The sequence below is a fragment of the Lissotriton helveticus genome, chromosome 5_1 (assembly GCF_964261635.1).
Source record: "Lissotriton helveticus chromosome 5_1, aLisHel1.1, whole genome shotgun sequence".
NCBI classification, from domain to species: Eukaryota; Metazoa; Chordata; class Amphibia; order Caudata; family Salamandridae; genus Lissotriton; species Lissotriton helveticus.
In genome coordinates, this window is record NC_136065.1 from 1898126006 (window position 1) to 1898149619 (window position 23614).

Sequence of the window (23614 nt, forward strand, 5' to 3'; positions counted from 1 at the left end):
GCTCTCTTTAGCATAGAGGAACTAGTAATAGATAGGAGTAACCTATGTATTATTATGAACATTTTTCATGGTTGAATTATTTGTGTTTTTCACCATTCTAATAATGCTTATAATTTTTATTTTTTTACTTATTTATTTACTTGAGTTTTATATAGCACTGGCTAGACTCGGAGGTATCAGAGCGCTTTACATGAGGAGAGTTACATAGGTTACAAATTACACATTGTTACAGAAAGTACAACAGTTAAAAGTTACATTCTTTGGTTTAATGGCGTGTAGAGGGGTAAGGGGGTAATGTAAAAGGGTGAGGGGAGTGAGATTAAGCAGAGACAAAGCAGGCAGGTGAAGAGGAAATCAAGGGAGAGAGGAAAGGAAAAGGGGAGGTAGCCAAAGAATGAAGGAGGGAAGCAGAGGTGGAGGGGGTAGGGGATACAGCGTGGAGACGGTGAAGTAACTGTGTCTGTCGTCCGGCTGAGTAGTACAGGGATCAGTCTCAGTCCTCAGTTATGTGTGATTCCCATTTTCATGGGGGACCCTCTCAGTGGGGTCGCTGAGACTCCAGGGCATAAGATGCTGGATCTCTCCCCAACAAGGGGAGAGGAGTGCTTTGGTCAGGGGCACGCGCTGAAAAATGAAAGAGGGACGAGGAGGGGGCAGGGGTAGAAAATCCAGGAGGAACACAGACTCCGACGTCCATAATAATGATGTGTCTCATCTTTCTAATAACAACAGTTCATGTTTTATTTAAAAGGATTAGAGCCATTCAATAAACATTTGAAAATGCAATATTGCTTTTTTTTGTGGAACTCCTTGGGCATGCACAAGTAACAAACAAAAGGGTTAGATCTGTTTACACAAAATCCTTGGAAATTTTAGAGCTAATTTCGGGCTTACCAAAAACCTCTATAATTCTGTATTGTTAGGGGTTTAGATGTGGTACTATGATCAAGCCAACCAAACCAACATTTCCTGATTATATATGAATAATCAGTCTTTGTATTATGAACTTTTGTTGATCCACATGCACAGTCCTACTAGATTCGTAGGAACCTTACAGCATGTCATCACCAACGTTTAAGGTCTGGTACATATTGAATGGGTCTCCTGAGTAGTTTTCTTGCACGTGCCCAAGGCTCCTTTATTACGTCTATACGTAGCCGTCCGTGGTACAATGGTTTTTCCTCCTTCAGCTTAAATAGGAAGCACCTATTTATTTCTGTAGGTTAATCAAGCTTGATTGTTTTAAAAGGATTGTCTCCTAGAGTGCTTTACTTTCTTTGAATTCCAATAATTAAATATGGCGCAACCAGTAATTATTCAATTGACAAAGCAAATGTGTAGTACACATATCTTGATGTGATACATGGGAGCATGCAACCCTGTATAAAAACCTGCTTCTCATTTTCTCATTGCTGTCTGTGACATCACTAGTCACCTGTAATACGAACATGGTATAGATGCTCAACTGTAATAATATTTTACAGTTTGGCTGTGATGTTGTTATACGATTCCTATGAATTTTGTAGGACTGTATATTAGGTCAACACAACAACACAATTAGAGACTGAGTTTACTTATGTCATCAGTAAATGTTGGTTTTGGCTAACTCACTGTACCACATCTAAACTCCTAACTTTCCAGAGATATTGTAAGGATACAAGCGTTGTTTCCGCGGTAGTGCCAGGAACAGCAGACAAGACCAACCCTTCACCCCTGCACCTATCGCGTCTATCAAACACTAGAACGCAATGGTGGTATGGAGGGAAAGGAGGGAACAAAACAAGGAAAGGCAGGGAAGAAACAGGACTCCTCTGGCTGGTATCCCTCAGGGTCGAGACAGGCACTAAAAGGAATGGGTTAGGTTAATGCAGATCAACAACAATAAACCACAATCATATGATGCCTAGGCTATGTAACATACCTAAGAGGGCTCTTCATTAAACAGGTTGACTTAATCTTCACCACAATACTGGAACAGCAATGATTGGCAAACCTGACATCTGTCTATTACATTAAAAGGACACTGTTTCTCTCAGGTTCTTTTTTTTTTTTTTTTTTAAACCTTTATTGGAAGACACGTATAATTACAAGCGCAGGCCTACAACCACAGGGGCCGGCCGCAAAATCAGGAGAGTCAAAAAGGGCAACAGCAATGTGTACGATAGAATGAATACAGGATGGACGTAAATAAAGTCATTATACAGCCAGCGCCAGGATAAGAGAGGTTTCATTTTACGTTATATAAAGGAGGCAGCAACCATATCTACCAGTGCGTCATGCAACATATACAGAAAAAGAGGGGGGGGGGCGGGGGGGAAACAGCCCCCCACGCAATCAGATGACCACAGTAGGGCAAAGCCCAAAGACCTCTCACGCCCATACAAGGTTCAAAATAAAGGACAAATTCCAATAAACAAATACAGTGGACGCCACATGTACAGCCCACCCGCCTCGAAAAAGGAGAAAGTGCAGACACTTACGAAACAGAGGAGGAAACACAAAGGGACATAGCCCACCCCCTGGAAAAAGGCAAAAAGGGACCATAGAATAAAACAAACTAAAATAACAAACACCCCCCCCACCCTACATCACTGTAATGGCTACGGCCTACCCCACTAAACAGCGTGCCTGTCGCCCAGAGTCACCCGAAATATAGAAGAAAGAGAGAGGGAATAATAACGAGGAAAAAGAGGGGAGAAAGACAAGAAGGAGAGGAAAAGGAAGGAAGGGAGAGGAGAGGAGCCAGCGATCGAGACATGGAACACTACCCCATCCGCAACAATAAAGCACTAATCGAGGTCGAAGAGGAGATATGAGAAAAGCCTACACAAGGATGAAATCAGGAACCATCCAAAATAACGAGGCCCGGAGATGCCATTTAAAAAGGGTCCCACAGGCACCCCAGGCACGATCACCCCTGTCCACTTTTATGAAGAGTCGAGCTTCCAGACCCCGCGACAGCCAAAAAACAGCATAACACAGTGGGTCCATACCAGTCAGGGAAAGCCGGTGGGATCTCCGCAAAACACCGTCCCGGCCAAGAAGGAGCAACCATGAGAACTCGGCAGCAATCAGAAATCAAAAGTTCCTCAAAGATCCACGTGGCCAAGCACAATATCTGGGCTGTCCAGCACGAAGCAAAGAAATCAGGATGTAGGAAACACTGCAGCACCGGCACCGGGTCCACTGGATCCCGTAGAATCGAACAGCCAGCCGGAGATCCCAACACAGCCGCCGGAGAAGTTTCAACCATCACAATTCGGGGAGACGACACCGCGTCACAAAATGGCGGAGCAACCATGGCGGCGATCCGCAATTCCAAGTCTCGGCATTTAAAGGACAGGTCGATCCGCAGAGCAGCCAGGGCAAACCAGACAGCACTCCGAGTAGGGGCCGCTCGAATCAAACGAGGGCCGGAGAAAGCAAATGCAGCCACTTCCCCGTCTCCAGGAGAAAAACACTCCGAGGGGCCATCCGCCATCTTAAGGACAGCGCCCGCCGCAACCTCCGCAGGCGCCTCCAAGTCCACCAGGAGCACCGGCGGCCTCAGGGCACACAGCCAATCCGCGGCGGACGGCACTCGGTGGAGAAAGGAGAATCACCAGAAGAACGGGCGTGCTCCCCACAACACTCGGGGGGAGCCCAGCACCGGACCCCGGGCGGGACAAGCAACAGGAGCGGGCTTCTCACTCGAGGGATGCCGAACAGCGCGGCTTCTCTTCTTCGGGCCGGCAGGCAAACGGACATACGGGGTGGCTCACCAACGGGGGCGGGACCGCCCCAAGGGTTCCGGCCCGCGGCTCTCAGGCTCCCACCATCGGGTCTCTCCACCGGTTCCGGACCGCCGGCACTCCGAACATCTCCGGGCAGACACAGCACTCGAGGCCCCGGCGTCAGGGCCGGGAAGGCCAGCAAGGCGACCAGGGCAGAACGCCGAAATCCCTGCACGCCAGAGCCCCAGAAAAGGATGGTAAGTGAAGGCTCGTCCTCAGTGACCAAATTCGGAACACCCCGAACAGGATGAAATACAGGATAGGTGGCGGGGAGGAAGAGATCACGGAGCGAGGCGGTTATGCGACTGTTCCGATCGCCATCTTGGCTCCTCCCCTCTCTCAGGTTCTTAGTGTGTTATGCAAGAACTGTAAATTCGGTTCTCTTACCATGCAGAGCAAATATAGGGGTTCTGATTATCAAGATTGAGGCGATCGTGAACTGTCAATAATATTATCTGAAAACTGTAATAATACTCATGTTAGAAACCACAAAATAATTGGCAGGGTATTATTAATAAATAAGGCGCTAACAGCGCTTTACCCGTTCTTCTTGCCCTTGCACTGCAAAGAATGCCAGCCTCCAATTTTATACCAGAGAGTCCATAAATAAAAGAAGGAACATGGGATAAAACCCTGGCGGACCACAACTCCCATAATCCCTTGGAGGAATCCCCCAGCCTACGCTCCGCAAATCCGGCCGGCCGACGGAACAGAAGTGTCCGGCCGACGGGCGGAACAGCGAAAACCCAGGCGAACGACCCCCTCAGGACGGGTGAGAAGACAGCCGGCTCAGGAGGTAAATAATATAGCAGGAATCGGGTCCGTCCAATATAATCCTAACAGACGAAGGTCCATCGGGCAGCTCAGGAGGACGGAGGTGATGTAGATGCACAAGACGTGTATCCGAAGAATAGCCAGGAACGGCTCAGGATTCGAGTAATATCAAAATAGGTTCAAGATTGGGAGCAGAGATCAAAGGGTGCCGTAAGACGAACGGCTAGTGCACAACGAAAGCGGCTTACCGGAAGTGACGTGCCAAAAGGGGAACACGCAAACACTAGAACTCTAAGCCCCGAGTTACGGGGAGATCAGGCTTTAGGCTCTAGCCCGTCCCCTTCGCCCATGCGCATGTCTGGGCGGCCATCTTTGTCAGACCGCGCAATCTGGCCGGAGAGCTGGCAGGCGTGACAAATATAGATGTTGTCAGTAACCTGGAACATCACAACTCTGATTCCCAAGGAATTTGTGGAAACAGATCTAACCCTTTCATTTGTCTCTTATGCATGCCCAAGGGGTCATAAAGAAAAGATACAAGAATATTTTTTTCAAATACTTTTTTAAAAGATCTGGGGCCCGATGTAGGTAATCCCAGATTACCGATTCTTAAATACCGAATCATACCGATTCGGTATTTAAGAACAGGCAAATGGGATGTAGGTAATTTTTCTTTAAAAATTACCGAATCGTTAAGTTTCGGTAATTACCGAATCGGTATTTACTGATTCGGTAATTGCCATTCATTCCTATGGGACTTTAGGTAAATACCGATTCGGTAATTGGGGGAAAAAGTGAAGGGCGGCAGGGTGTCACTTTGACACCCTGTTGCACCCCTCAATTGTGCATGGGTGCACATGTTGCAGACATACATGTCCTTAGGGCATGTATGTCTGCAACATGGCACTGTTTAAAAAGCAAGAAAAATGCATTTTAAAGGGTTTTCATTATTTACCACCAACTTCTAGTTGGTGGTAAATAACGAATTCTTAGACCCCTGTAGCACTGATTGCAGTGCTACCTACATGTCAAAATACAGAATCAGTAATTTTACCGATTCAGTATTTCACAGAATCAGTAAAATTACCGATTCGGTAAAATTACCGAATCTGTATTTTAACATGCCCCTACATCTCCATCTGCAAATACCGGTCGTAACGGCCGAAATCGGCCGTTACCGACTGGTATTTGGCGACCTACATCGGGCCCCTGATCCTTGTAAATTAAACATGAGTTGCGATCATTAGACAGATAAGACACATCATTTTTATGAGCATTACTAGAATGGTGAAAAATACAAACAATTCAACCATGTTACTTGTTCCTGATGTTACTCCTGTCTATCACTAATACCTCTACACTAGCAAGAGTATATCAAGAGTACCCTTCTCTCAGACCACTTGAATGATCTACCCCACACCTTGGTATCATCTGTCAGGAAGCTGGCCTCAGTAATGAACAAATGCACCCCATCTGAGTGTGCAGGCCTGCACACTTCTCTTGAACGACTATCTTCCTTCTCAGGATGAAAGTCGGGCCTACAGAGTTGCATCTCAGTCACAGCTCACAACAGTTTCCATGATACCTTTGGTGTGAAGTGCCTCCTACCGAATTCAGCATGGATGCTGTTTAAATAATAAAACACAAGCTTATTGTAATGTGCCAGAGGTGCAGTACATTGTCTTTAGTTAGTCTGGAGAGAAAGAGTCGTCTCCCATGAGTACAAAAATAAAACATTGTGTTCTCATATATGTGACCCTGGGATTAATTTTGCAGACAATAGATACCAGGAATAAATACATGTGCGGCACTACCTTGTATTAGGACAAAATGTGCAAACCGCCATCAGAGAAAGATGCTACGTTAAAAAGGATAGCTAAAAATTGAGAATGTTTATGTTTGTGTTTTATAAAGCGCCTGGCTACCCGAGGTCTTCCCTGTGCTGGGATGAGAATTGGGCCTCTGGTACATTAACAGGGAAACACCCATGTCTTAAGTTTTTTCCTAAAGGAGAGTTCATTTTCCAGTGCTCTGAGACTGGGTGGAAGATCATACCTCAACTTCGGTACTAAGTGAGCAAACAATCTTCCTCCCCTTCTCATTCTTTTTATCATGGTTGTACTGAGGAGATGAAGATGCGAGGATCTTAGGTGTCTAGGGAGCATAAGTCGTTTACCAACTTTCTAAGCTTTACAGGACCCTTGTTATTTATGGATCTATGAGCAACACAAAGGGATTTAAACTTTATCCATGCCTCAATTGGGAGCCAATGCAGCTGTTTGAGGGGGTCTCTTGCAGAGACGTAACTAGGAACGTTTAAAAGGAGCATTGCTGTAGCATTTTGTTCGGTCTGAAGTATCTTTATTACGTATTTGGGGGAGCCAATATAAAGAGAGTTCACGTAATCCAGGCGGGAAACTATTAGGGATTGAATGACCATTTTCTTAGTTGCTCTGGGATCAATACCAGTATCTTCCTAAACATTTGGAGTAGCAAGAAGCAAATGCCAGACAATTTATTTACTTGGTGGTCCATTGCTAGTGAACTGTCCAACCAGATTCCCTAGTTTGTTATCACCGGTTTGGGATCGGGAGGAGCCCATGTCATACTTAAGGGTCTATATATGGCTTGGTTTCGTAATAACATTAGTTCAGTCTTATCACGATTCAGCTTTAGACGGCAACTTGTCATCCAGGGGGGCAGATTATCTAAGCAGGGTTCCAATTGTCTATTTCCTAGATTAGGACCTTCTGTTAGAGAGACATCCAGTTGGGTGTCATCCGCGTAGGAGACCGCCGACAGGTCAAAATCCTGCACTAAGACGGCAAGCTGGCACACATATATATTGAACAGTGTGGGGCTGAGTGATGATTCCTGAGGGACGCAAGAAATAGTTGGTCAGCTATCTGAGAGGCAATCTTTGTCCATGACTTGATAGGATCTATTTTCCAGATGCGAAGTGAGCCAGTCTAATGCTTTGTCCTGAATTCCCACTTCCCCAAGTCTGCCTTTTACGATAGCGTTATCCACTGTGTCGAATGCCGCACTTAGCTGAGCCACTGTTATCTACTTACTGGTACTTACTTTCCAGCGCAAAACTTTATTTGTGCTTCAATTTAGCCCTAAAGTAATACAAAGTAGTGCTAGCACTTCTAAGTGTTCCTTTGTGTCAGGGGAATATCCATGGATTTTTGACACAAAGCCCTATCTACAAAAAATGGAAAACAAGACTTTGCACTAAAGAATAACGCTTTTTCGAGGCACACATTAATAAAGGAGAATTTTTTAATTTCTCCTAACTTTTCATTCAGTGCATGTGTGCTGCATTGTACAGCACACAAATAAGATGGGAACGTTTTAAACAGTTGTCATGTTTGAGGTACCTTGATTCACACAAGTGTGTCTCAATAGTTCTGACTTCATGGCGTGATAGGTCATGACTACAGTACCATGGCAAAGCTGTCTTGGAAATTGAGTACTGGCACCACAGGCATACCTTAATCAATGAACCTTTCTTCTGACAGTGATATTCCATGCTCAATCAATCAATCAAACAGCATTTGTAAAGCGCAACACTGTCACCCCTGAGGGTAGTTGGGTGCTGTGTGTCCGCCGACGAGCCAGGTCTCGAGTCTCTTTCTCAAGTCTGCCAGCGAGGGGGCTGTACGTAGCCGGAAGGGAAGGTTGTTCCAGGTCTTGGCAGGGATGTAGGAGAATGAGCTGCCACCGCTGGAGCTGCAACGGATGCGGGGGGGTGTGTGCGAGGGTGACTGAAGATGATAAACATGTATTGGGCTCTCATGTCACACTTCTACATTGTTCTGCAATATGTACCAATAATAAACCCAACTTTTTTTTTTAAAGTATGTAACATGCAGATAGGTTCTTGTTCTACATCATATTCCAATCCTGAGTCAGTCTGTTTTTTGGCATTCTTTATTCTTTTTTGTCTCTTCTACAGTCTATGGGGCAGATTTATGTCGGACTTGCGCCACGTTTACGCCGCCGTTGCGTCACGCAACAACGGCGTAAACGTGGCGCATACCTGCGACCCATTTACAACGTGACGCATCTAGGCAGATGCGTCACGTTGTAAAGCCCTGCACCACATGTGGGCGTTCCGGCGCAGGGTGGGTGTTCCGCGGCAGGTGCGCCTCGCAAAAGTGCCTGCGTGAAATCTACAAGATTTCACGTAGCCACTTGTGCGACGTTGCTACGTCAATTCCTTACGCCTGCTTCGAGCAGGCGTAAGGACTGACGCAGCACGTTAAGTATAGGGCCCACCCGAGAATTGCTGAAGTCGCGTCGCGCTTGCGACGCGACTCCAGCGATGCGCCGCCATTACGTCACAAGATGCGTCACGCATCTGCCTACCCTTGCGCCACGGCACGCCGCATTGTAAATGCGGGGCATCCGCCATGACGCAAGGGTAGTTTTGCGTGACGCATTTGTTCTGGCGCATCCCAGCTGATTTGCAGAGATGCGCCAGAACTCATAAATATGCCCCTTTGTGTCTTCCTGTTTGGCGCATCACCCTTTTCACTCTCTTCCATGTTTCTAGCTTGATACCATCACTTTCTGTCACTATTGGCCACTGGCCTTTTCCTCTGTTACCCTTCCTCGACGGCACTATCATCACCCCGCCAATATTTCCCTATCACTACTAGGTGGCTACTTCAGGACTACACCACAGGAGCAGCGTGAGTGTCCTCCTGTTGACTGTGGTTAGAAGACAAACACACACTTAAAGACTTACCCACCTGGTGTTAGTAATTGCTTTCACTAATCATATCTGGTGATTGTGGTGTTTTAGCACAAATAGGGAACTATATTGGAGTGGTATGTTATTGGTCTACAGCAGCGAGTAGCTCAGCCCATGATACATCTAGGCTTTGATCAGAGACCGCATTGTGTCTACAATAAGCAGAGCAAATAACCACAATACATGCAACTGCAGCTATCAGTGAAGAAGAATCAGTAGCTATGTTAGTGAAGGTGCAGATGCCAAGTTTAATATATACCCTACACCTGAAATGGTGAGAATAATGTACCTTACTCTTTTAATGGTGAGCAAGTGTACACCGCACACTTTTAATGGTGAGCATGTATGTACCCTACAATTTAAATAGAGGACAAGTATACACCCTACACTTTTAATGGTGAGCGAGAATGTACTCTACTCTTTTAATGGTGAGCAAGGATATACCTTACATTTTTATTGGTGAGCACATATATACCCTACACTTTAAATGGGGAGCAAGAATATACCCTACACTTTTAATGGTGAGCAAGTATATACCGGACAGTGTTAATGGTGAGCAAGTACATACTGCACACTTGTAATGGTTAGCAAGTATCTTACCTACACTTTTAATGGTGAGTATATACCCTGCACTTTTAATGGTGAGCAAGTATACACCCTACACATTCACTTGAAATGGTGAGCAAGTATATACCCTAACCATTTTTTCTCTAAACTGTGTTTATTGGTTTTTCAGTTGAGTATTTAAACAGTCCAAGTACAATGTGACAGGCTGTCCATTAGGTAAATTTCTAATACATTTTACAGTTTGCTAAATATAAACGCCTTATTGTATAAAAGTGTGTCCCGTTTTGTTGCTGAAAAGTCGATTTTACACCTCATCCCTCCCCCAAACTCATTTTAACATAACTGTGGTACATGGATATAATCTATATATTAACTTCTAGAGTGTCTTGTGGAGGCCTCTATGAGGTCGCCTAGGTGGGGGGGTGTGGCGCTTTCTCCCTTTTCTCAGGGTCTTCCCCCAAATTGCTTCGAGTTAGAATTGAAACAGGTGTAGGGCTCTGGTGCGTGTGGAACATGCGAAAAGCTGTAATCCTGTGGAAAGCTAGCCTACTAGGGGACCCCATATATACTCAAAATTTTTGTATGAGTCTGAGGCAATATCTGACAGTTAGTCTATTGTGACCGCCCGCCATAGTCTGGCGTGTCATTACATAAGCGTGGGTGCGGATGGGCACTTCCACGGGGCCGCCACCGCCATCTTCACTGCCCCTAAACACAGCCACATCACAGCTTTGTCACTGCTTGTTTGGTAGCGAAGATTGTCATTGAGTAACCCCAGCAAAATCATCTTAGGATCATTTGGCATTGGGTACCCTAATATGGTTTTCATCTGGGAGAGAATCTCATCCTAGAAGGGACAAATGTTTGGGCAATCCCGTCAAATGTGTCTAAAGTCACATTTGGCGGGGTATTGCGAGTCCTGAGGAAAATTGTACATTACCTGTCAACTGACGCCCGTAAACAGGTTACAGTAGCCCTCATAGCCTCTCGCCTGGACTATTGTAATGTACTTTATCAGGGAATCTCCAAACATCTTGTCCAGCACCTCCAGATCCTGCAAAATGCGGCCGCAAGGTTCGTTGTGCATGCTCCTAGGCGCTCATCGGGCTCAGCCATTAGGAAAGACCTGCACTGGCTTCCTATACAAGCCAGGATTGACTTCAAGACCTTCTGCCTCACCCATCGTGCCCTTCATGGGCTTGGGGCAGAAGACATTAGGCCTTTTGTGTCTCACTATGTCCCTAGTAGGGTCCTCCGCTCAGCAAATAAAAACCTGCTCGCAGTTCCCAGAATTCTTAAGGCAAGGTGGGGTGGGCGAGCCTTCTCCTCCCTTGCTCCGAGGATATGGAACACCCTTCCTGCGGAACTTAGTTATCGGCCCTCTCATTCTCTGTTCCGGAAGGCCTTGAAGACCTGGCTTTTCAGGGAAGCCTATCTTTAATTGGCACTTTTCTTTTTTCCTCACATTCAGCTTATTTCCATCACTAGCGCCTTGACGCCCTCGGGTAAAGTTGCGCTATACAAGGCTATAATCATCATCATCATCATCATCAAGTCCCCCAACGGTCCACATCCTCTCTAACACAGATCTGATGAGTGGGGAAATATTTTCTTGAGCTTAGTAGGGTACAAGCACCAATCGTACATAAGTTTATAGTGTGCTTCCCTCAATCCCATAGAATGATTACACCGTGCGATGTCTTGCCACAGCTGTGACCAATCCTGGTCTACAATGGATTCCCCCTGTGTGTGTTCCCAATGCGTTACATAACGTGGCCTGACCGGTGTCTGTGTGGAGAGTAACTGTGGGTATAGGAAAGAGATGCAGCCCTTGGCCCCACTGCCCTTCTTAGCAAATTGTTCCAGTGGAGTCAGATCCCTGGTCGCGTTTTCCCATATGGTTGACTGCATCACCCAATGTTTAAGTTGGGTGTATCTAAATAGTTCAGTGTCAGTCACGTTTGCATTGATCAAACGTTTTCATATCACCAAAGTTAAACATGTCTGCGATTGTTAAGCAGTCACCCTGTTGCCATGCATCATAGAGGCCCAATCGACGTGCCGGAAGGTACTCCGGGTTGAAATGAATGGGTGTATGAGGGAAGGGGAATGTGGTCCCAACCTTCTGCCTGTTTATGTCATCCCAGACTCACAATGTGGTCTGTGTGGGTGTGCTCAAGTACACATTTGTCGGGCGGTCAGTTTTGGGTTTCTAGATTAAGTCCCAGATGTACATCCCTGCCACCTCCCTATCCATGCGTAACCAATGATTATCAGATTCCCTTTCTGACCATTCCGGTATCACCCGAAGTTGGGCTGCCTTTTAGTAAAGGAGCAAGTCTGGTAGTGCGAGGCCCCCTGCCAATTTAGGAGCGCACAGAATTTTGTAAGGGAGTCAAGCTCTTTGTCCCTGCCAAATAAACGATATCACTATAGAGCGAAGGTCTGAAAAGAGTTCCCTGTCCAGTGTGATAGGCAGGCCCTGAAAGAAGCCTACGCAATACCATCCTTTTCACTGCCTGTGTACCCCCCACCCATGACAGGTACACTGGCGCCCATCATTTCAGGTCCGCTTCAGTTGTTGTATCAGCTGGTATGGTTAGATTTAAATTGCCCCTCAAGTAGTGGAGGTATTTTTAAGCTCAGATAGGTAATGTCTCTCTTAGCCCATTGGAAGGGGGTAGTCGCATCCAGGGATTCCTTGTCAGCCTGGGATAGATTTAAACTGAGTATAAAGGATTTTGTTCGGTTGATTTGGAAGCCCGCCACTTTTTCAAATCGCCTCAGTTCTTCCATTAGAGGGGGCATTGATGTTCGGGGAGAAGTCAAGGCCAGCAGGATGTCATCCGCAAATAGAGATATTTTATGTTCTGTGGCTGCAAAGTGAACCCCCTTTATCTCCTGTGTGGAGTGTATTTTAGTGGCTAGTGGTTCAATGCTCAGTGCAACTAGTAGAAGTGACAGAGGGCACCCCTCTCTTGTTCCCCGCCCCAAGGAGAAGAGTTTGGAGCTTTCCCCATTGACCAGTACCCTTGACATTGGTGCTGCATAGTTTGCTCGAACCATTTGTATGAATTGGTCTCTGAAGCCGAACCTCCGAAGCCTGGAGAACAGAAAGGCCCAATCTACCCAGTAAAAGGCTTTTTCAGCGTCTAGACCTACTAAGATCTCTGGGATCCCTTTTTTGTCATCTTTTCTACTAAGTGTATGACCCCTCGGATGTTTTCATTTGTGTGTGCCTACCTTTGATAAACCCCAACTGGTTCGGGTGTATTAGGTTGGGGAGTTTGGTTTCTAGTCGTGTAGCCACAATTTTTTATAAAGTTTGGCATCAAGATTTAAGAGGTGTAGTGAGGGCAGGGCCCTGCTTGCGCACATTGCTATGTTGGCATGGGCTTGTTAGAAGTTTAAACGCTATTTTACCTTTTTGCTGCTTTTGCACACAACACTAGATGTAACTGTTGTTGTAATTTAGGCTGCGTGAATTTCTTCACATGAGAATGGCTTGTTTTCAACATCCCTAGACTTACATCGTGACATTTGTCTGCACAGTGAGTGCTGAAGCCTCTAAGGTTATCATAACAAATGTTAGCTGTTATTCGGGCTGGTCGGCCCACGCTTAGACACAACATGCACGCAGCTGCAGCTAACTGAGATTCTGGTGCCTTTAATATTGCACTGCATGCATGATTTGGGCACTTGCAGAAAATCGGTTTCCAGAGAGAGAGAGCTTTTGCAGATCCTGATGTGATTCATCTCTACTGATCTTAGAGGTATGGGGTTCCCCATTCAAGCCTAGGAGACCTTCTAATGTTATATAAACATAATTCCTAGCTAGGGAGGGTAGTACATAAGGCACTATAGGCCCTGTTTCCACTATAATTATAATATGATTTCTCCCTTTGTGTTTTATGGAATTGTAACAATGCTGTTCGTATTATTTTTAATCATATGCCTGCTTATGTTAGCAAAAATACTGCATCTTAGAGCATGTCGTTAAAATACACATTTTAAACCTTTCCGAGTCTCTATTTACTCAGGTTGTGGACTGGTATGAGAATAACAAACAAAAGAGTGTTCTTGATTCCCATCATTCCTGAGAGTAACCTAAGTTGCATGTTCTGGGTTGTCTAATCATTAGTACCTTTTGCTATAGGACGAAGAGGTAATGTGACACTGTTGCTAGTCGGTTAGGGGTTCTAGGTACTGAGGTGAGTTTTTTGGTCCACCTCAATTCATTGAGGTCCTGGGTCTCTGTGCACAGTTCTGTGTATGAGCAGAATCCCTGCAACATGGCTCACCTAACAATGTGGTCTTATTTTGAGACTCTCGAGTAGTGCTTATAACAGTCCACGACACCCTCACTATTGTTTTCGGTTGACGGTGGTGACGGATTAACTTACCTATATTTACGTAGGTTTATTCAAGCTTGATATTTTAAAAAAGGTTCTTACTTTGAATTCCAACTCGTTTGTGCTACAATTCTTTTGCATTGTACTTCTTCTCTACTGTGTCCGTATGGCTGACGTTGAGATCCCACCACCTAGTAGGGTGGCCGTCCGCAATCATTTGCAGGCATATGGCGTCACCGTGGATGGCATGGCAGTCGTTTTTGTGGTGAGTGCTGAAGCGGCATACCCGTTTGAGCTCTTCTCCTCATGGGTTACCTTTCCTGCAGTTAATGCGGGTACTGGTACATTTCACATTTATACTCCCACATCTGTGCCTATGGACTACACTCCATATAGACCGCTAGAGATTCCTATTACAGCCTGGCAGCATTGAGTTTGGTTTGATGGCGCCCTTCCCCAATCGGTAACGGAGGTTCGGTTAGGCGCTTTGTCTATTCTCGGTGCCACGTGGCTGGTTTTGGCCGGTTACACCCCGCATCCACGTCATCTAACAGCCACTATAGCTGAGTTATGTGTACTCTACGCCTCCTTGGTTGGAGTGCTCCGGGCTTTAGTGCAATATGTTACAGGTAACGTCAAGGTGGGGGCACCTGGTGCTGCGGCGAAACCAGTTGGACCGGCCGGGATGAAGATTAATCATGTCATGGTGAATTCGGTTATGGGCAAGCGCCCCCAAGATAAGGATGATATGCCTTTGCCTTTTTGGCTTGTTGAGAAAATTGACCAATTTGACGCAGTATTTCCTAACACGACTCCTGTTGAAAAACACAGAATTCTGACCATTAGTTTGCAGAAAGACTTAATACCTGAGGTGCCTGATTGTAAAACCTGGGGTAGAATATTTGCGGCAGTCTATGCTAAGTACTTTGGCACTCTGTTCATAGATGTCTTGCCCTCTGTCATTAAGCCTGTACAAGATTAACACGGAGCGTAGGCTGAGGTTGAATTAGGAATGAGACTTGTTGGAGTGTTTGAGGTTGTTTTCGATCTAACCCTTGCTAATGTTAAGGGAGGTGCGGTGAACTTCCAGGTGTCTAACGCTTTACGCGATGTCCCCGATGCCGATAAACCTCGGCAGTTACAGAAGATTATTGTGGAGGCTTATAAGACCATTGGCCGCAATAGTTTGGGTGTTAAGCCTTTTGCTAAAGCAGCACAGAAGCAAACACAGGAGCAAAAGTCTAATAAAGATGAACGCCCCAATTTTCCAAAGCAGTATTGGAATAAGAAAAAAAAACTGCGGAAACAGCAACAGAAACAGGGGTCACGTCCTGCTTTGCACATACCTGTGTCTGCTGAGCGCACATATGATTTGCGCGACCGCACTAATATTAAGTCGCCTGATCGTTTTCAGGTTCCTGACCAACGTTCTCCTTGCTCTTTGCAGGATACATCGGTCTCACCAACCGGTGGAGGAGACAGCAGCAGAGGTCAGGGTGCCCAACGAAGCCTTGAGCAGCCCCGCAAGATGGAAAGTGAAGGCAAGCAAGATGAGTTTCCACGTCAACGAGCCCAGTTTCAGAAGAAGAAAGTTGCCGCTTTAACAGTGAGGTATGCCACGGATAGTGAGAACACAACTTCGGAACCTGACATGGGCGCTGATGCTGCTAGACAACGTGGCGGAAATACAGTAGTGTGGGAAGCATTGCATCCATATCTGAAGGCGACAGCAACTGACGCATTCATTGCTGTAGAGTGGCTCCCCCTGACAGACTCTATGAAATAGTCCTTTTAATTGAAGGTGACACACAACGTACTATAAAAGGGGTATTTTGGGACTTTGGGATTTTGAGACGACTACCTATGACATTTTGTTGGCGGAGACCGACTGGCCCCCACCCTTCGTTCTAGCCGCTCCGAGAGGGGAGGAGGTAATCCTCCCTAGTTTCCCACACACAGTGCCGAAAGAGCAGGCGCTGAATTTTGCAGAGGAGTGGGCTAAGGTGCTTGCGCCTGCTTTGTACCATACTCAATGTGGATGGGACAAACTTTCCCCAAGACATGAGATACCATTGTGGTCTATGCCACAGCCTCAACCCCAATATCCCATGCGACCTAAAGCGAAAGCTCCAGTGGCGGAAATCCTTGAACAATTGAAATATCAAGGTGTGATTGAAACATGTGTGTCACCAATGAATAATCCTCTTTTTACTGTGACCAAGCCTGATGGCTCGTACCATTTGGTATTGGATTACCGGCACTTGAACTCCCATTGTCGGACCTGCGCGGTACAGAATACTCACAGTTCAGCCCTTATGGATAGTCTTGTGTGTAAACGGTTTAAGACCACACTTGTCATATCCAATGGCTTTTTTAGCCATAACCTGTCCTCTATTAATAGTCAATGGACAGCTTTCCCCTGTGGCGGCAAGCAAAAACAGTTCAGAAGATTGGTTATAGGCTACAAAAACAGTCCAGGCGTCTTTGCCGCCCGCATTGCCTCTCTTTTGGAGGCACTCGACCCTGATGCATGCTTGTATGTGGATGACAGTTATCTCACAGACGACGAATTATGGACGCATCTGTGGCGCATTGACCGCATCATTTGCATGTTTGCGGACTTCGGTTACAAATTTAACTTTGCAAAATCACACATCGCAGAGTACACAGTGTTGTTCTTGGGCTATGAGCTCAACAATGAAGGTCAAGGTTTAGCACCTCACTTCCTGTAGAAATGCGCACAACTGCGCACTCCTACAACTCTAAAAAAACTACAATCTTTACTGGGTTCTTTGAACTTCGGGCGTACTTATATTCCCGATTATGCCCAGTGTATCAAGCCACTTTATTCCTTGATACAACCTACTTTCATCAAATCTAGCTGGCTGCCTGAACATTCAGCTATCCTGCAATCTTTGCAGGCTGATCTTCTTGAATCTAAGTCTTACTGACTCGTGACAACCACACCAAACTGGTCATAAGAATTGTGCCTGGGGCGGTGGGTTTCACGTACCCAACTTTTAAAGAGGGTGACACACTCCCTATCGCTCACAAGTCACACTTATACACTTTGGGTGTAATGCGATTTTCCTCTGTGGAAAAAAGTTTTGAGTGCAGTGCAGATGGCGATTCTGAAAGAACGAGCACTGTCGCAGGGTAAACGCATGTCGGTTGTTACACCGTATCCTGCCTTGGAGGCAGTGACGAAAGCCAGTGTACCAAATTCAAAAGTTTTGCATCCTCGGTGGATACAATGGGCCACTTCACTGACGTCTCCGGATGTCATGTTTATTTTTGATTCCTCTTTGCAAACTCAGGAGTACTTGCAGTATGAATTCGTTCATCCGGCTCCTCTGGCCATGCGCCCGCTGGAGGATTTCCATTGTATCATTTACACTGACGGATCGGCGCAACCAGCGACGGCTTCAAAGCATGCTTACTCAGCGGCCTGCGCAATAGTGGTTGGTTCGATGGTGAATGGTGAATTCAAGTCCGATGTCGTGCATACACAGACATTAGGGAACTGTAATGCCCTATTGGCAGATCTACATGCTCTGGTGCTCTGGAGTATGCTGATCCAAGTGTGACTACTCCTATTGTAACTGACTCTTACTATTGTGTTCATTCCTACAATGACTATGTATTCTTTTGGTCTCAAAATGAATATCGTGATTCCAAAGGTAGCACAATCAAACACAAAATGCTATGGGTTCGAGTGGCTTAGCTTAAAGAACTGCTACCGCTTGTGTTTGTAATTCATACTCTTGGTCATCAGCATGTAGGGGTACACGCTGTTGGTAACAGTTTTGCTGATGAAGCAACAAAGACAGCAGTAGCGACATATGAAGTAGCAGCAGTTACACGTTCCAAAAGTAAGATTGATGATGACATCTTGGCAGATATTGCTGCAACGGAGAAGGGAGGTAATTACCCTAGAGGTTTCCCTTCCAGATACTCATCATTTAAGTCCTGATAAAGTTCCCTATGTGAGAATTAATGACGTTGGTGACAGATTGATTCCCAAAGTGGACGGCAGGTCATCCTTGATAACTGGCGCTCAGAAGGGTATGGCCTCGGCTCATGCCAGCGTATCTGCGACGGTATCTCTTCTACAACAGCGTTACTGGTGGTGTGGATTGTATAAATAAACACGTGAATATGTCCTTCATTGTGACATTTGCCAGCAGATTAAACCCTCTACTGCTGTGCATCCGCCCCAGACATAGTTGTACATATCTAATAAACCACTTGGTTGTGTTTATTTAGATCACTGTAGTCCTTTCTCCTCTTATACTGCGTATAAGTACATCTTAGTTGTAGTGGATTTTGTGCACACGCTTTGTTTGGGTCTGGCCGGAATGAAGTGCTAATGCCCGAACTGTCATTAGGGATTTGCGTGTCTTTGTGGGAATTTTTACATGTGGTACCTTTCATTTGGACCAGGGTCCAGCGTTCGCCTCTAGGGCGTACAAGGATGCCATGCGTTCATTGGGGGTCCAAGTCAAATTTTTGTCTCCATACAGGCGTGAGGGCAATTCAGTTGTGGAGCAGATGAACCGTGACTTAAAGCAATCCTTGACAGCTAGGGTTTTAGGTACTGGCAGGAACTGGCTAGCCCATCTCTATAGCATCCAACGTGCACTTACTAATCTCCTTAGAAGGTCTCTGGGTGGGTGGACCCCATACTAAATGCTCTTTGGCATCAAAATGTTTGTTCCGGACCTTGAGGGTTTAGACATAGCGGGGTCTGCCGCACCATTTGACGTAGATGACCATTCTGCTCTATTACCGAACCTATAAAAGACCCGTGACAGTCTTGCAAAGGAACATTTGCCCTCCACGACTGATGCTACACTTCAGATTTCGGTAGTTGGCTGGCTACCCCTAGTTGGTGATCTGGTCCGTGAGAAGGTGGAGAACAAGAAGGAGTTCAGCCCATCATATCGAACACCAGTTCCTGTACTTGGCGTGCAGGGCACAAGAACAGTCATTTTACCTCCACTTCCTGGTCGCAAGGAAAACAAGTACATCTCCATTGACAATGTCAAATTACAGCGAGTGGACAATTCTTCTTAGTATGATACCTGCGGTCTCTTGTCCAGCGTTGCTGAGAACTTCTGTTTTGGCTCCGACACCTACCACCAGGCCTGACATTGCCATCAAGAAGCATACAGTTACAAATCCTTTATTGAATTCACCAGCTGGTGATCCCCTTGATGATACTGAGTATACTTATCCCACAGACTTGTCGATGCCTGATTTGCAAACAATTAATCAGTCATGCTTTTCATTTGACACTGACTCTACCACATCGAAGTTCCCATCAAAAGTTTTGTTTTTTGCTGTTTGGTTTAAAAACATTTTTGGATACACCCTTGGACATACATTTGGCTGGTGATTTTTTCCATTTTTTTATTAATTGCAATTGGATTTGTAGTTTATTTTTTCCACTTTGTGAATGGACATTATGTTAAAGAAAGAGCTTCAATTAGACTAATTGATGGATCTTTGGCACCCCACTCCTCATCACACATCATGAAGAGTGGCCAGACAATTGTAAATATCATGGCTTGGCCTGTATTGGATGGGATTGTGTGGGATGCTGTCAAATTTTAGATTCACGGTCCTACAGAGGTTATAAATGTCCCTAATGTACTTCGTGTTTCTATGGGGGTGTTGTAAAACAAAACATACGCTCCGATGATTGGGATGTCCAAGCCATAGAAGCTCTGTTTTCTGATTTGAAGTATTATGCTGCTTTTGATGCTGAAGATTTGTACTTAGACTCAGCCAATTATTTAGACTTATTTTGCTACCAACATTATGGCTATCATTTTCTGCATAAAGCAATCACGTTTAGAAATGTGGTTAATTACACACAATGGGAACATTGTCCAGCTCCCGTTGAAGGCAGCTCAAAAACTCTTTTGAAAAAGTTTACTTATTTTACTGATTTTAATCAATCTAATCAGGACGCTTTTTATTTTAAGGTGATTGCTAAGTTCTCTTCCAAAGTTAGACTCACCTACACTAAATTATTGTATTCGCAGTCCTTTATCAATCAATTAGCTATAGGGGGATATGAGCTATGGAAATATACTATAGATCTTAAATCTGTTTGGGGTTCTAAAAGCTGGCAAGTGCAAGGCACTGAGGCTTTGCATGGTTCATGTCTCATCCCGAATCATATGTTATTTTTGAATTCGACTATTAATCAAACTACCTGCTTTGGATTGGCGACATCTAAAAAATTAAATGCTCCTTCTCCTCCTGCGATGGGTGAATACTCCACATGGTACAATCACACCGATAGGTCCATTAGTGAATTGCAGTCCTTGATACTAAGTTCCTCTTTTAATATTTCCAGCTTGGATCCCCAAGGTTGGTTATTGTGGCAAAAAAGTTCAGATTCATGCCAACACCGTTTTCTGGGTCTTGCCCCTGGCTACACACAGGTTAGGGTAGATCCTCGTTTTGAGAGCGACCATTCTGTCACTACCTATTCTGTGGGCAAGTTATGCCAGAATTGGCTCAGACATTCCACTTTAGCATCAGTTAAGCTCCATTTGTCCAAATTGACTGACAATGTTGATTTGAATGACTTTGTGAAAGGTCAGGCAGCAGGCAGGTCCAAAAGATGGATATATGCTGTTTATAATGAAGTTTGGAAACTGTCTCAGATTGAAGCTGCTTCTAGATTAAGAGCTATTGATCAAGCTAATTTTGAAAAGGTGCTTGCAGTTGTAGATAATAGCATTAACACACTTTCTTCCCGAATTTACACATTAGATAATATTGCTTCATCTGTTGTTGATATTGTGCAAGAGTAAGTGTCTGTATTGTACCATGGTCAAAATCAATTATGTTCCATTATGCAGGTTGCCTGGACCTTATAAATTTTAAAAGCTGGTAAAGTTCCATGGGACTACATAAACACGTCCTCTCTATTTTTACCATTTAATTTGACTGAAAAGCAACAATTTATGTCAATGAAGGATGTTGCATATTCACTTTTGCATATTGAAAAATTGGAACCTTTACCATTTTCTGTTGCTGAATCCAATTCAGCGGTTTGGTTAATTCATGATTTGATAATATTACTTTTACAACTGTTCAAATTCAATTCATGCATGAAACACTATACCATAGGCAGATATGAACCATTGGGTAGTGCCTATCTTCATGAGGTGTGGTCTCTGCCATTTACCGATAGGTGCCTGAGGGAGGGTAGAGAAGTTTATTTGAATGGTGAAGAGTGCACTTCTACACCTGATCACTCACTTGTTTGTAAAAATATCCAATTGCACGGCTCTTGTAATTCGAACGCCCCCAATTTGGCCTGCATTTTAAAGAGTACACTTGCCCCGGCTATAACACCAACTTTCACGTTGCTAGCAAACGGTAGTTATTTGCTTTTAAATAATGAAGATTGCTGTGGGATGCTGGCAGGGATTCCGTACATTGTGAGTGCCTCCCAATGTGTAGTCTGGTGTAAGAATGTGCTGTTCCCTCCTCTACATGGGCAGCTCGATGTATCCATCTGGCCTTCCATTCTGACCTTGAATGCAGAGTTCAACAAGATGAGTCGAATAAGGGCTCTATTTTCACAAAAGGAAGTTGCCCTTACTTCTTCGCATGAAATATTCGTCCTTCACGTTGCAAACACCCCCACTGAAGTGCATGCCCTTTTGAATACAGATCTCCCCCTACATTTTGGTGCTTTGATTCACACAATATTCAATGCCTCGTCAACCACGGGCTTGGCGCTCTTTTTTAAAATCGTAAGTTCTGGCCTTGTGACCTCATTCCAAACTATATTTGGTGTGATACCAGCATTTTTTCATTCTATTTTTTCCAGCCTCTTTGGCGGTTTACCGTTAATTCTCGCCCTGGCTGCCGGTGTACTGCTGTTAAATTGCTTGCTCAGAAATGGCTGTACAATCTGTGTCATGAGGCAGTCTGCCCCGGCTCCTTCAGCTTGGCAACAGGATGCTTGAGTACTATGGAATGCTGCCTCTGGCTACATTGAGTGCAGTACGTGGATTATCGTTCCGGTTCTCCTACTTTACATGCGTGCAGCCTGTCTTCCATTGCCTGGATTGCTGTTTTGAATGGGCTCTGGATTGGTGTCTCTGCAATACGGTGTCTCCTAACCCAAATTATGATCAACTAATGAGTCCCCTAGTTACTCATGAGTTGCAATGTTCTGGAATTGGGATTAGGGCCTTTGCAGCGATGCATGGAGTCCTAGGAATTTGGGATATATGTGCGGTGACACATGACTTCCTGGCACGCAGTTATATTGAAAACAACCCGAGTTGTCCTCTGATGGTGCTAGTGGCTCCGGCTCTCGAAGAACATTACTTAATTGGATGACTGAAATGTTCTCTGATGATAAGAATTATGTCCTATTGGAGGCAGTTGCAACATACTGTGCCTATACACTGTTGGATTGAAGTGATGTTTTTTCGCCTTCAAAGAGTGTACTGGACTCGTGATTTTTCAATCATTTTTATTTTTCCTCTTCTCATTCCTTGTATTGGACACTATACGGTCCCTGCTTGGTTTTTAGATTTTTTGTGGTTACTAATTCGGAATTTACTTCCAATTATCCAGTTTGGCAAATTTTGAACTTGGTTCTGTATCACACGAACTTGAACTCTGCGTTCCTAACTTGCCTCCCGTTTGTGCATGTTCCGATCAAGGGAGGGTGTAGTGAGGGCAGGGCCCTGCTTGCACACATTCCTATGCTGGCGTGGGCTTGTTAGAAGTTTAAACGCCATTTTACCTTTTTGCTGCTTTTGCACACAACACTATATGTAACTGTTGTTGTAAGTCAGGCTGCGTGAATTTCTTCACATGAGATTGGCTTGTTTTCAAAATCCCTGGACTTACATCGCGACCTTAGTCTGCACAGTGAGTGCTGAAGCCTCCAAGGTTATCATAACAAATGTTAGCTGTTATTCGGGCTGATCGGCCCATGCTTAGACACCACATGCACGTAGCTGCAGCTAACTGAGATTCTGGCACCTTTAATATTGCACTGCATGAATGATTTGGGCACTTGGAGAAAATCGGTTACCAGAGAGAGAGAGCTTTCGCAGATCCTGATGTGATTCATCTCTACTGATATTAGAGGTATGGTGTTCTCCATTCAAGCCTAAGACACCTTCTAATATTATATAAAACATAGTTCCTAGCTAGGGAGGGTGGTACATAAGGGACTATAGGACCTGTTTCCACTATCATTATAATATGATTTCTCCCTTTGTGTTTTATGGAATTGTAACAATGCTGATCGTATTATTTTTAATCATATGCATCTTAGAGCATGTCGTTAAAATAAACATTTTAAACCTTTCCGTGCCTCTATTTACTCAGGTTGT